This window comes from Atractosteus spatula, chromosome 5, assembly GCF_055471065.1.
Source record: "Atractosteus spatula isolate fAtrSpa1 chromosome 5, fAtrSpa1.hap1, whole genome shotgun sequence".
In the NCBI taxonomy this organism is placed as follows: domain Eukaryota; kingdom Metazoa; phylum Chordata; class Actinopteri; order Semionotiformes; family Lepisosteidae; genus Atractosteus; species Atractosteus spatula.
The window spans coordinates 9,337,258-9,349,724 of record NC_142710.1 but is presented as its reverse complement, the minus strand read 5'-3'; the positions used below and the strand labels follow the sequence as shown (position 1 = coordinate 9,349,724).

The following is a 12,467-nucleotide window of genomic DNA, read 5'->3' as shown; positions in this document are numbered from 1 at the left end:
CAGGGTCTGCCATTGTACAGCACCCCTGGAGCAGTTGGGGTTCAGGGCCTTGCTCAGGGGCCCACCAGAGTAGGATTCCTCTGCCAGCTGCGGGATTTGAACCAGCAACCTTCCAGCCACAGGCACAGCGCCACCGCTCCACCCCAATTGATGTTGACATTTTTATTATTTTCATATATCACATCTTGTTAGAAGTAATATTAATAAATGAATAACATGAATAAACATGAATGAGTCAGCAAAAGACAATACTGTCCATGGTGGGAGTAAAAGCCTGTTTACAACAAGCCTTAAATCCTTAAATTAAAGACCTCTGGAACCAAAGTATAATAGATGTAGGCGTAGATGCAGTTTGTCCTTACAGGAATGTGGTCTAACGACTCAGACAGAAAGTCAAGAAGTTCTTATTAACTATGACATCTCAAACAAAGAATTTGTTTTTCAGCAGTTTTGGAACCCTCCACCCCAGTGCCTTCGGGCCCACATTATTCATTTATCACACATCACGAGACTTCTCCTTACTGGGCTGGTAGCTTTCACACGGAGGTATATGACACAGCCTTCAGACACACAGTAGGACTTCACAGTTTCAGGCTTATTTGTGGCCAATGTGTTGAGATGTTGATTGAAATGTTTGAATACCTTGAAATAGTCAAGTCTGTGCTGAATTACCAAAACTTAAACTCCCCTGATTTGAACGATATTTCAGATATTTTGACTCATTTCCCTGTGTCCTTGTCTAACTGGCTGTCTAATTGAAAGCCGGTTTCTAATTGAAGGCCAATCAGAGCCCATGTTCCCGGACTAGTCGGACGTGGGACCCTGTTTGAGCTCAGTGTGATCTGGCCACACACACACACACACACACACACACACACACACGTACACAGGGAGCCCACACACACACACACATGCAGGAAACACACACGTACACAGGGAGCCACACACACACACACACACACACACACACACACACACGCAGGAAACACACACGTACACAGGGAGCACACACACACACACACACACACACACACACACACGTACACAGGGAGCCCACACACACACACGTACACAGGGAGCCCACACACACACATGTACGTACACACACACGTACACAGGGAGCCCCCACACACACACACGTACATACACACACACGTACACAGGGAGCCCACACACACACACACGTACACAGGGAGCCCACATACACACACACACGTACAACTTGTTTTCCACTCATCGCCTGCACCTGCTCCCTGTTCCAGCTCTTTTCAGTTCCCCTTAAAAGCCAGACGCTGACGCCAAGCCGGACTCTGCACTGGTTCCCATACCAGACGAGTCCGGGACCTGGAAGCACCTGGTCCCGTCAAGCTTTGAAGTCCATGTTCCTCGTGCCAGTTCCCGTGCCGGTTCCGACCCGGTTCCCATTTTTATATCTTGTTTTGGACTTTTGCCTCTGCTTGGATTCCCCCTTGGACTTTCTCCTGGACTGTTTGCCTGGACACACCTCCCCCGACCACCTGCGCACCGTGGACACGCCCCCCATTTTCATTCCCGACTCCCATGTTTTTGGCCCCATGTTATCCCCCACTCCTCCCCGGATTGTGTCATCTGCATAGGGTCCTGGGAGAACTCTTTCCTGACAATGTGCGGATGATGTTGATAGATTACAGCTCGGCCTTTAACACAATTGTTCCCACCAAGATGGTCCTAAAGCTCAGGAATCTGGGGTTAAAAGAAACATCAGTGTGAATCAGTGGTAGGGGTAGCATTTCATAATCTGACAGCTTGTGGGAAGACATTGTCTCTGAATCTGGAGGTTCATGTCTTGGTGACCAGAGGTCAGGGAGGAGAAAATGAGGAACCAAGATGACTGGTATCCTTAGCGATACTTCCGCCTTCCTGAGACAGGGAGTTGTAAAAACGTCCACAATAGCGGGGAGCTGTGCTCCAGTGATGGACTGGGCTGAACTGATCACCCCCTGTAATGCCATCCGGTCAGACAACGAGCTGCTGCCAGACCACACTGTGATCCCACAGGTGATACCACACTCTCAACAGAGCACCTGCAGACTGGAGTAAGAATACCTGCAGATAGATCAATATTTTTCAACTGTCTGAGGAAGTAAAGGTGCTGTTGCGCCTTCTCTGTAGCTCCAGTTACACGCTGGGACCCCGTTATCATCAGTAACAAAGGTACCCAGGAACCTGAAGCTGCGGACCATCTCTACAGCCACCCCAATGTGAATAGGGGTGTGGTCCCCACCCTGCTGTCTAAAATTCACAACCAGCTCTTTGGTTTTGCTGAAGTTGCAGGAGAGGTCATTGTCAAGGCACCACTCCAGCAGGGTCCTGACCTCATCCCCATAGGCCCTCTCATTGTTACTGGTGAACGTAAAGGCGAAAGGGTTGCAGGTGAATGGAGCCTATCCCAGAAAGCAACGTGGGCAGGGCAGGGCAGGGAACGCCCTCGCTGGGATGCCAGTCGATCACAGGGCGCTACAACTCCCACCAAGATCAAATTTCCTAGAAGCCCCTAAGACTACCAGCATGTGGTGTGTGTTTATTACTGAGAGATTCTCTGTGATCTCCTCTCTTTCTCACTGTGTCTCCTGTCCTGTTGTGTGTGTCAATGTGGTTTGCCGGCACTGGAAGCCCCTGAGCTCTGAGCTGCTGTGGGGTGGCGGAGGAATGTGTTTTTCACTGGGATGTCGTTCTGCAGGTACAGAGGCCCCGGAGGCTGACGCTTTATTTTCAGGGATGTTCGAGAAGATGACAGCCCCTTTACAGAACTGACAGGTTTTTTTCTACAATTTGATAATTGAAAAAATATCAAAACACCTAGTAAATCCATCCAAAAATGTTTTTGAGGCCAGACACACTGTACAGACTAGCTGTACTGTAGCTAAGAAGCAATCTTCAGTGACTGGTTGCATTGAGAAAGATTGTAAAAAAAACAGTTCAGATAAATGACATTACAGGAGCTGATGATAGTGAAGCACACAGCTCTTTGAAATTCTCTGTTCTTCTTTTTATGTCCATCTAAATGGCAAAACTGAGCATTCAAAGGTTGTCTTGTTTTCCATCTCACAGCACATCTATATACATATAAAGATCTTCCAGCATATTGTGTCCAGGTAACTTGAAAGCCTGATTTCTCTTCCCATGTGATTCCTTGAGTCAACAGTCCTGCAGTAGAATCTTTAGTCCCAGTACAGTATAACAGTCCTGTTACAATAGGAGCTCCAATCCCAGTACAGTAGAACACTCCTGTTACAATAGGAGCTACAGTCCCAGTACAGTAGCACACTCCTGTTTCAATAGGAGCTCCAGTCCCAGTACAGTAGAACAGTCCTGTTACAATAGCAGCTCCAGTCCCAGTACAGTAGCACACTCCTGTTACAATAGGGGCTACAGTCCCAGTACAGTAGCACACCCCTGTTACAATAGGAGCTCCAGTCCCAGTACAGTAGCACACTCCTGTTACAATAGGGGCTACAGTCCCAGTACAGTAGCACACTCCTGTTTCAATAGGAGCTCCAGTCCCAGTACAGTAGAACAGTCCTGTTACAATAGCAGCTCCAGTCCCAGTACAGTAGCACACTCCTGTTACAATAGGAGCTCCAGTCCCAGTACAGTAGCACACTCCTGTTACAATAGGGGCTACAGTCCCAGTACAGTAGCACACTCCTGTTACAATAGGAGCTCCAGTCCCAGTACAGTAGAACAGTCCTGTTACAATAGCAGCTCCAGTCCCAGTACAGTAGCACACTCCTGTTACAATAGGGGCTCCAGTCCCAGTACAGTAGCACACCCCTGTTACAATAGGAGCTCCAGTCCCAGTACAGTAGCACACTCCTGTTACAATAGGGGCTACAGTCCCAGTACAGTAGCACACTCCTGTTTCAATAGGAGCTCCAGTCCCAGTACAGTAGAACAGTCCTGTTACAATAGCAGCTCCAGTCCCAGTACAGTAGCACACTCCTGTTACAATAGGAGCTCCAGTCCCAGTACAGTAGCACACCCCTGTTACAATAGGAGCTCCAGTCCCAGTACAGTAGCACACTCCTGTTACAATAGGGGCTACAGTCCCAGTACAGTAGCACACTCCTGTTTCAATAGGAGCTCCAGTCCCAGTACAGTAGAACAGTCCTGTTACAATAGCAGCTCCAGTCCCAGTACAGTAGCACACTCCTGTTACAATAGGGGCTACAGTCCCAGTACAGTAGCACACTCCTGTTTCAATAGGAGCTCCAGTCCCAGTACAGTACAACAGTCTGTTACAATAGGAGCTACAGTCCCAGTACAGTACAACAGTCTGTTACAATAGGGGCTACAATCCCAGTACAGTAGCACACTCCTGTTACAATAGGAGCTACAGTCCCAGTACAGTAGCACACTCCTGTTACAATAGGGGCTACAGTCCCAGTACAGTAGCACACCCCTGTTACAATAGGAGCTAGAGTCCCAGTACAGTAGCACACCCCTGTTACAATAGGAGCTCCAGTCCCAGTACAGTACAACAGTCTGTTACAATAGGAGCTCCAGTCCCAGTACAGTAGCACACTCCTGTTACAATAGGGGCTACAGTCCCAGTACAGTTGCACAACCCTGTTACAATAGGAGCTCCAGTCCCAGTACAGTAGCACACTCCTGTTACAATAGGAGCTACAGTCCCAGTACAGTAGCACACTCCTGTTACAATAGGAGCTCCAGTCCCAGTACAGTAGCACACTCCTGTTACAATAGGAGCTACAGTCCCAGTACAGTAGCACACCCCTGTTACAATAGGGGCTACAGTCCCAGTACAGTAGCACACCCCTGTTACAATAGGAGCTCCAGTCCCAGTAGAGTAGCACACTCCTGTTACAATAGGAGCTCCAGTCCCAGTACAGTAGCACACTCCTGTTACAATAGGAGCTCCAGTCCCAGTACAGTAGCACACCCCTGTTACAATAGGAGCTCCAGTCCCAGTACAGTAGCACACTCCTGTTACAATAGGGGCTACAGTCCCAGTACAGTAGCACACTCCTGTTACAATAGGAGCTACAGTCCCAGTACAGTAGCACACTCCTGTTACAATAGGAGCTCCAGTCCCAGTACAGTAGCACACTCCTGTTACAATAGGAGCTCCAGTCCCAGTACAGTAGCACACTCCTGTTACAATAGGAGCTACAGTTTTAGTAAATCACTATAGTTTACTATAGGGGTTGCAGTTCCTCTACAGTACAACAGTTCAGTCCCAAAGGCCGCAAGCTATTTTATAAAGCTGCAGGCCAGACCCTGGCCCTGTTCCCTCTGGCTGGAGGACTCTACAGGTGCACCTGTCCCTGAGAAGAACAGACCTGAGGCTCTCATTGACTTGCGCCAATAGCTCTGGCTCCAGTAGTGGTGAGCCTTCATCAGTCTCAGGTCCCTTATCAGTCTTTTAAACTTTTGCCTTCCTGAAGACATTTTCACCGTCCACAGTGCCAAACAAATAGACCAAGACAAACAGAAGAAAATGTAGCCTTGTCCCAGAGAGTATAAAGCAGTTTTATCAATCTGATCTCTCTTGGAAAGAGCCCCTTCTACGTGTCACTTTCTGACATATCTAATGGACTGTAATTATTTTAAAATGCACAGGCGCTCTGATCCTTTCATAATCATTTTATGGACCTTTTGCTGTTTTAGGTTTGACTGTTTATTTTTTTCGAAGAAATGTTGTGATTACCCTGTTTTTTTAAGTCCTATTTGGAATATGTTGAATGTTGAAAAACCTGCTGCTTGAACTGCCCTGGGGACGAAAGTAGTTTGGATTGCATTTCTCAACTTAAAAGCTCAGTAATCACACAGAAAATGAGGACAGTAGAGCTTGTCAGAGCACTAAGAGACACAGGTCAGCCATTGGCCAGACAGACACCACCTACAGATGCAGCCATTCAAAGTCCTTCCTTACAAGGGAAATCTTCTGCCCCTTATAGAGGTTCATACAGAAAGACAGCTTGTGTTTAAATTGAGTGTAAGGTAATTTTACTTACACTCAATTCCCTTACACAAAGCAGAAGGGAAATCTTCTGCCCCTTATGCAAAACCCTTATGCAAAACCAAACCCTCCTCCCATCCCAGTTTACCCTCTTTATCATCCTCAAAATCTACCTCGATTTTCAACTTAAAGCCTTACTGCTTGCTGGGTTTTTGAGGGGGGGGTGTCTTTCGCTGGAAATCTCGCCTGCCTCCACTACTCAACCCCCTCCCTCCCGGAGTGCTGGCTGTGACGAATTAAACCGGTCTCACAGGTATTTTCAAAGTAGGAAGTACAGTGTTAAGTGGTAGCTGGGCTACTCCCTCAATAGAATCGCTTTAACATGCTAATGCGTTGGTATAACAGTACGCTGTTGGTTTAACAGTACCTACGGTAAATATAAAGGAAGAGCATTTTCAGAGAGCAATCACGCTGTGTTTATGTAGAAAAAGCGATTAGGTTTATGAGCAATCTAATTACCTATTCGCTTAAAACGCTATATAAAATAAAGTTTATTTAGAGATGAATGATCAGTGTCGCAGTTTAAAAATTTTTGTAGGAGGGCTTGGACAGATTCCAAGTGCATTTTTGCAATTTACGTTGCATTGTCCAATGTTCTGTTGTAATACAGGCTAGAATACAGTTACAGTAGCCTAAGCTTTATCAGCCTATTTAAAATATTTTTTTTGAATCCCCGGCAGAACACTTTTAAAGGCGATATGTAAAATAAAGTTTTTTATTATTGTTATAGAGAAACATGATCAGATTTTCCCTGGTTTAGAAAAAAAGATCTAAAGTGCTACACATAACTTTCTTAATTCGATGTATTTAAAACAGTGAACTACTGCAGGTGTAACATAACATTCAGAAATACAATCGAGAATAGTTTTGTGGTGTTTGTTTAGATGAAACATTCCTAAAACGTATAATGTAATAAAATTAAAGACGATTAAAATCTGTAATCTTTCCACTTGTACTGTAAGTCATCGGAAAGTTTCTGCTTTGTGTAAGGATGGTATCGAAAAGCAATCTTAAGTGGTGAGAAAGCTGTGCTCAATGTATTTAAGGGACTTAAAAGTAAAAGGAGATGCTTCATATTGCTTGACTAATTTTAAAAACTAAGTTATAAATGCAGACGCTCCCTCGGTGCCGCGCCAGGTGTAAATATCAAAGTATACATTCCCAACAAGAATTGTACCCATCTGTCATGCAAATAAAACACCTTGAATTGAATTGAATTGAGGGAGAGAGGGGGGTAGGGGGACAAATATACTGTAGACAGGACTCAAGGCAAATAAGATACTTATGGGTACGCAGGCATTCACGACAGCAACATACGAAACGTTTGCACGTACTGTATAGTTAAGTTATTACTTGGTTTTCAAAGTGCAATGAAATACAATATTGTTGTTGCTGCTGTTCTGGTTGTTTTTATCCCGTAAAGTGTTTTGAGAAGCCACCTTTAAAGGAGATATATACTGTAAAACTGGTGATTCTTATGGAATGTGTTCCGCAGGAGATTCAAATTTTTATTTATTTATTTTTTAATCGCGTATCTAAGGAAATCTCAGTATAACTCTGTTCATGAACAAACAGTGGCATGTTACATTATCATTAGTTTTTTTAACAAGGCTCGCCAGCTAATGTGAATCGAAACCTGTCTTGCTAGCTTTTAAAGGGAAGAAGGTGACTATTCATTGTTATCAAAAATGACTTTGAATCGATCATGTTGCGATATTTTGAAATATAAAAGTCAATTGATTGTCCATAATATCGCTATTCTATTTTTTCGAAGAAATGTTTGTTAAAAGAAAAGTCCAGCACCAGCTGGAGTCAAACACACAACCTGCCAGTTGTTAGTCACACACCTAGACCAGTAGGCTACAAGACAGCTCGCATGAACAGGCAGGCGAAACAGCCCTACACAGCCCTGTCGCAGCACACGAATATAATCATACCGTTATTAAATTCTTTAGATACGCGATTCCATATTATATTAGCAGAAAAGCTTAAAACTACCACTTTTTCACACGCTATTTCACATGCTAGTTAAATACTTCGATGCTTAAAATCGTTAGGGAGAAATGGAATACCGGTGTGTATTTTTCCTTTAAAGTGCCGATTCCTGGAATCTGACTGGCTGACACCCCTCTGAAGTGGTAACATGAAATCTGGTATACGGAAAAGAAAGCGTTGATAAATACAAGTGTCTTTTAATACAGTCTTTGCTGTGCTCTTGAGGATCCTTGTGATATTTTGAGCTCTAGATGAATGATAAGTGTCGCATTTTAAATCATTTTCGTAGTTAGAAATTATGAAACGCCCTGTTAAAAGCAAGGAAGTTTTTATGCCCGTTGAAGTAAAACAAAATGCCTGACAAAGTATGGCTTGGACAGATTCCAAGTGCTTGTACAAATGTGCTAAAGAAATTATACTTTGAGTATACAGCTTGTCCAAAGTCATCCATTATTAATACTATTAGTAATATCTTCGGTAAAGGCTTTGATGCATAAATATTTCTGATAAAGGTAGGTTGTGTACTTTTGTCCAACTGAGCAATCTTGCTTTCATAAAATATACCAACATTTTAATGACTGATGATTAACATGCTGTAATACACTGTTCAAAATTAAAAGCTCAAATGCTGTACATGAGAGGTTAAGCTCCCCCTGGCGGTTTTACAAGGCGACACCGGATAGTTTCCGGCAGAGCGTCAAATGATACGTGACACTGCGTGATACCGCGTGATACCGCGACACGCCCACCGGGGCATGCCGCGAAATACCTCACCCATTTTGAATGGCTGCATCTGTACCTCTCACTGTCAGGACCAGAGCCGCCAACATGCAGAGACTGATGCCCACCGCCATGACTGCTAGTGTGTCAAGTCCTGTCTGCAGCTTCTCCTTTCTCTCTTTTCTCCCTCTGTCTGTCTCCTGCTCTGATATACACACCTGGAGAGACACACCTCCTGTCCCTCCCTCTCTCTCTCCCTCCTCTGTTCTCTCTCTCTTCCCCTCTCTGTCCTCCTCTCCTTCAGGGGTTCACTGGGGATGTCCTGTTGAGCTCAGTAAAACTGAAAGAATTTTAAACAAAATACCAGTCAGACATAAACACTCCGAGCAGGACAGGAGACACAGTGAGAGAGAGGAGTGTTGATATTAAACTGTTTGATTTGGGATTTTCCACATGTCTCTTTTACCTTGATCACACTGTTCCACATTCTACAGATTCAAACACAATTTGCATAAATTCTGTACATATTTATACAAACACAGTAGTTCCATTATGTGAGTTAGCTGTAAGACTGCTCAAAAGTCCTTCTGCACAAAAATGTAGTCTAACTGCTCAGACGATCAGGAAGCTCTTATACGCTGTGGTGTGTTCAGAGGAATGTGTGTTTCAGTGTTCACCTGTAGTTCTGCAGGTACAGTGCCTACAGAGAACCCACACACTCTTTCCAAAGTAACACATCTTGTCACTGTAGTGTGTTTATTACTGAGAATATCTCTGTGATCTCCTCTCTCTCATTGTGTCTCCTGTCCTATTGTGTTTATTACTGAGGGATTCTCTGTGATCTCCTCTCTCTCACTGTGTCTCCTGTCCTATAGTGTGTGTTTATTACTGTGAACTTCTCTGTGATCTCCTCTCTCTCCCTGTGTCTCCTGTCCTACAGTGTGTGTTTATTACTGAGAACTTCTCTGTGATCTCCTCTCTCTCCCTGTGTCTCCTGTCCTACTGTACAGTGTGTGTTTATTACTGAGAGATTGTCTGTGATCTCCTCTCTCTCACTATGTCTCCTGTCCTGTTGTGTGTGTTTATTACTGAGAACTTCTCTGTGATCTCCTCTCTCACTGTGTCTCCTGTCCTATTGTGTGTGTTTATTACTGAGGGATTCTCTGTGATCTACTCTCTCTCAATGTCTGTGTCACAGTATCTCAATGTTGCAGACTAATCCTATCTGAAGAGGCATGACTTCTGATTAAACATCATAGAAACCTGCTGGCCTCAGGGGCTTCTGTACCTGCAGAAGGATGTGATAGTGAAAAACATGTTCCTGTGACAGCCCACAGCTAGGAACAGCTCAGGGACTTTCTGTGCTGTTAGACCACAGTGTTGGACAGGATGTGAGATGATCGACGGATTAATTCCACACTGTAAATCGTAGTTTTATTTAGTTTTAGTTTTTTATTTATTCCAAATGGGAATCTAGAAAAATAGCTTGGAGAAGTGTTCACACCCCTTAGAGAGCAACTGGAAATCAGTGTCACTACTACTACTTTACTCTTGTGTGTAAAGCAGTGTAACCACTTGCCTTCTGAATCACACAACAAGCTAACTAACCTCCAGCTGTGTTCACCTGTCGTGATTGTGATGATGTCAGAATAAACTCAGCTGGTCCTGTGGGTCTCCTCTGCTGGGCAGTGGATCTCCCAGTAAAGAGACAACTATGGGCAACAGGAAGTGATCAGAACACCTCCAGGATACAGCTGTGGAAAGACACAGAGCTGGAGATGGATATAAAACAAAAATAATGGAAAATAAATTATGAAGTGACAAGATGTGTTACTTTAGAAAGACTGTGTGGATTCTCTGTAGGCACTGTACCTGCAGAACTACAGGTGAACACTGAAACACACATTCCTCTGAACACACCACAGCGTATAAGAGCTTCCTGATCGTCTGAGCCATTAGACCACATTTTTGCACAGAAAAAACTTTTGAGCTAACTCACATACTGTAATTATTGTCTTTCTGTAAAAATGTACAGAATTTATGCCAATTTTACTCCTCTCTGACTGTGTCTCCTATCCTGAATGTGTGTTTTACTGAGGGTTTCTTTGTTATGGGTGATATGGGGGCACTGTGGTTAACATTTCATGAGGTGGTTATGTAACTGAAGTGTGACAGCACGTTCTAGAATTTTAGAGAGAAAGGGTAAGTTGGAGATGGGGTGAAAGTTGTTGAGATTGTCGAGAGCCATGTTAGGCTTTTTTGGCACAGGGGTAATGGCAGCAGTTTTGAGGACCGTTGGTACTGTACAATGCCAGTGCTCAAGGATTCATGTATAATATTGAGGACAATGGGACAGAGAGAAGAGAAACAGGACTGGAATAAAGTGGGGGGAATGGGATCAAAAATAGATGTGGTGGGTTTCATGCGCGTAACTAGTTTGTTGAGGGATGCCGAGTCAAGAAGAGAGAAGCTGGAGAGATGGGAACCAGAGAAGTTGGATGAGGAGGGAGGAGGTATGGAAATGATAGGCATAGTGGAGAGAATGTGATGCCGGATGTTGTCAATCTTAGAACTAAAGAAATCTAAGAATGTGTTGTATTTATTGTATTATTGTATTTATTCACAGGTATTAGTAGTATTGGTATCAGATTTGATCGTGGTGTTGTTTTCCATCAAGGTAAAAACAAACAACACATTGTCAGGAAGTCCAAACAGGTGAATGAATTCAAAGACAAATAACACATCTGTGCTCCAAAAAATTAAAACGAAATGCCGAAAACGAACAGACAAGTCGGGAGAGGCTGCTGGCTTCCATTGCAGTTCAGGTTAGGTGGTGAAGGAGGAGAATCTCTCTCACCTGGAGGGCTGTGAAATTAACGCCCCAGAAGCATTAATCTACTGAGATTTCATTTCTGCAATAAGTGTCCACTGTTCTTAAACACATACAAAATAAACAGAGTTGTAATTGATTTTAGAAGAGATGTCCTATTGCCTGTGACTCTAAAAGGGGAGAGACAGTTTATTAAATCTGGTAAAAATGGTAACAAAATCGATTCATTGGTGGTATAGTAAAATTGTACAAATTTCAAACTGAGCACAAAATCTTGAACTTTGTGAAAGCGCTGTATGGTCGCCATTTTGTTGCAAACTCCTGATATGGCCACGGGCAGAGGGAGAGTTTGTGTGAATCGCTAGGTGAAGCGGCCCTCCCTGCTCACTAGTCCCTGTACTGACTGATGTACTGTGATGTGAAGAGGCCCTTCCTGCTCACTAGTCCCTGTACTGACTGATGTGATGTGATGGACGAGCGAGTAAATACAGGCTGTGCAGGAGACATTTCACTCCAGAAATGTTCCACTGTGATCTACAGGCGAGTTAACAAGTGAGGAGTATTTGTCTCGAAATCGAGAGCAATATGTCTACTGGATTGAAAGAGGAGTTTTCACAAGCCTGCTTGTTTACAGCGTCAGAGGGCTGCTTCACCTCATCGGAGGTTTTGTTGCCTTGCTCTGAATTGCAGAATATGGCAGTGCACAGACCTGGAAATTCTGCCTTTTCTGTGATGTAAATGGGAGGTTTAACATGTTAACAAAAAAAACTCTTAATTTAGAAGCTTTGTAGGGATCACAGATTTGCAGCAGTACAGGATTCCGATGGCGATACTAAGGAGGGCTAAGCGAGCACACGAAGAGAGAGAACAATAAGCTTGCTGATTACAGGAGTCTTCTTA

At 44.0% G+C, this 12,467-nt stretch overlaps 1 protein-coding gene across 4 annotated transcripts in view; it reads right to left on the bottom strand.

The window, feature by feature from the left end:
* LOC148834015 (butyrophilin subfamily 1 member A1-like) overlaps positions 1–12,467 on the bottom strand; it is a 318,969-nt gene that overhangs the window by 267,309 nt on the left and 39,193 nt on the right. The gene's annotated exons all lie outside the window — the stretch shown is intronic.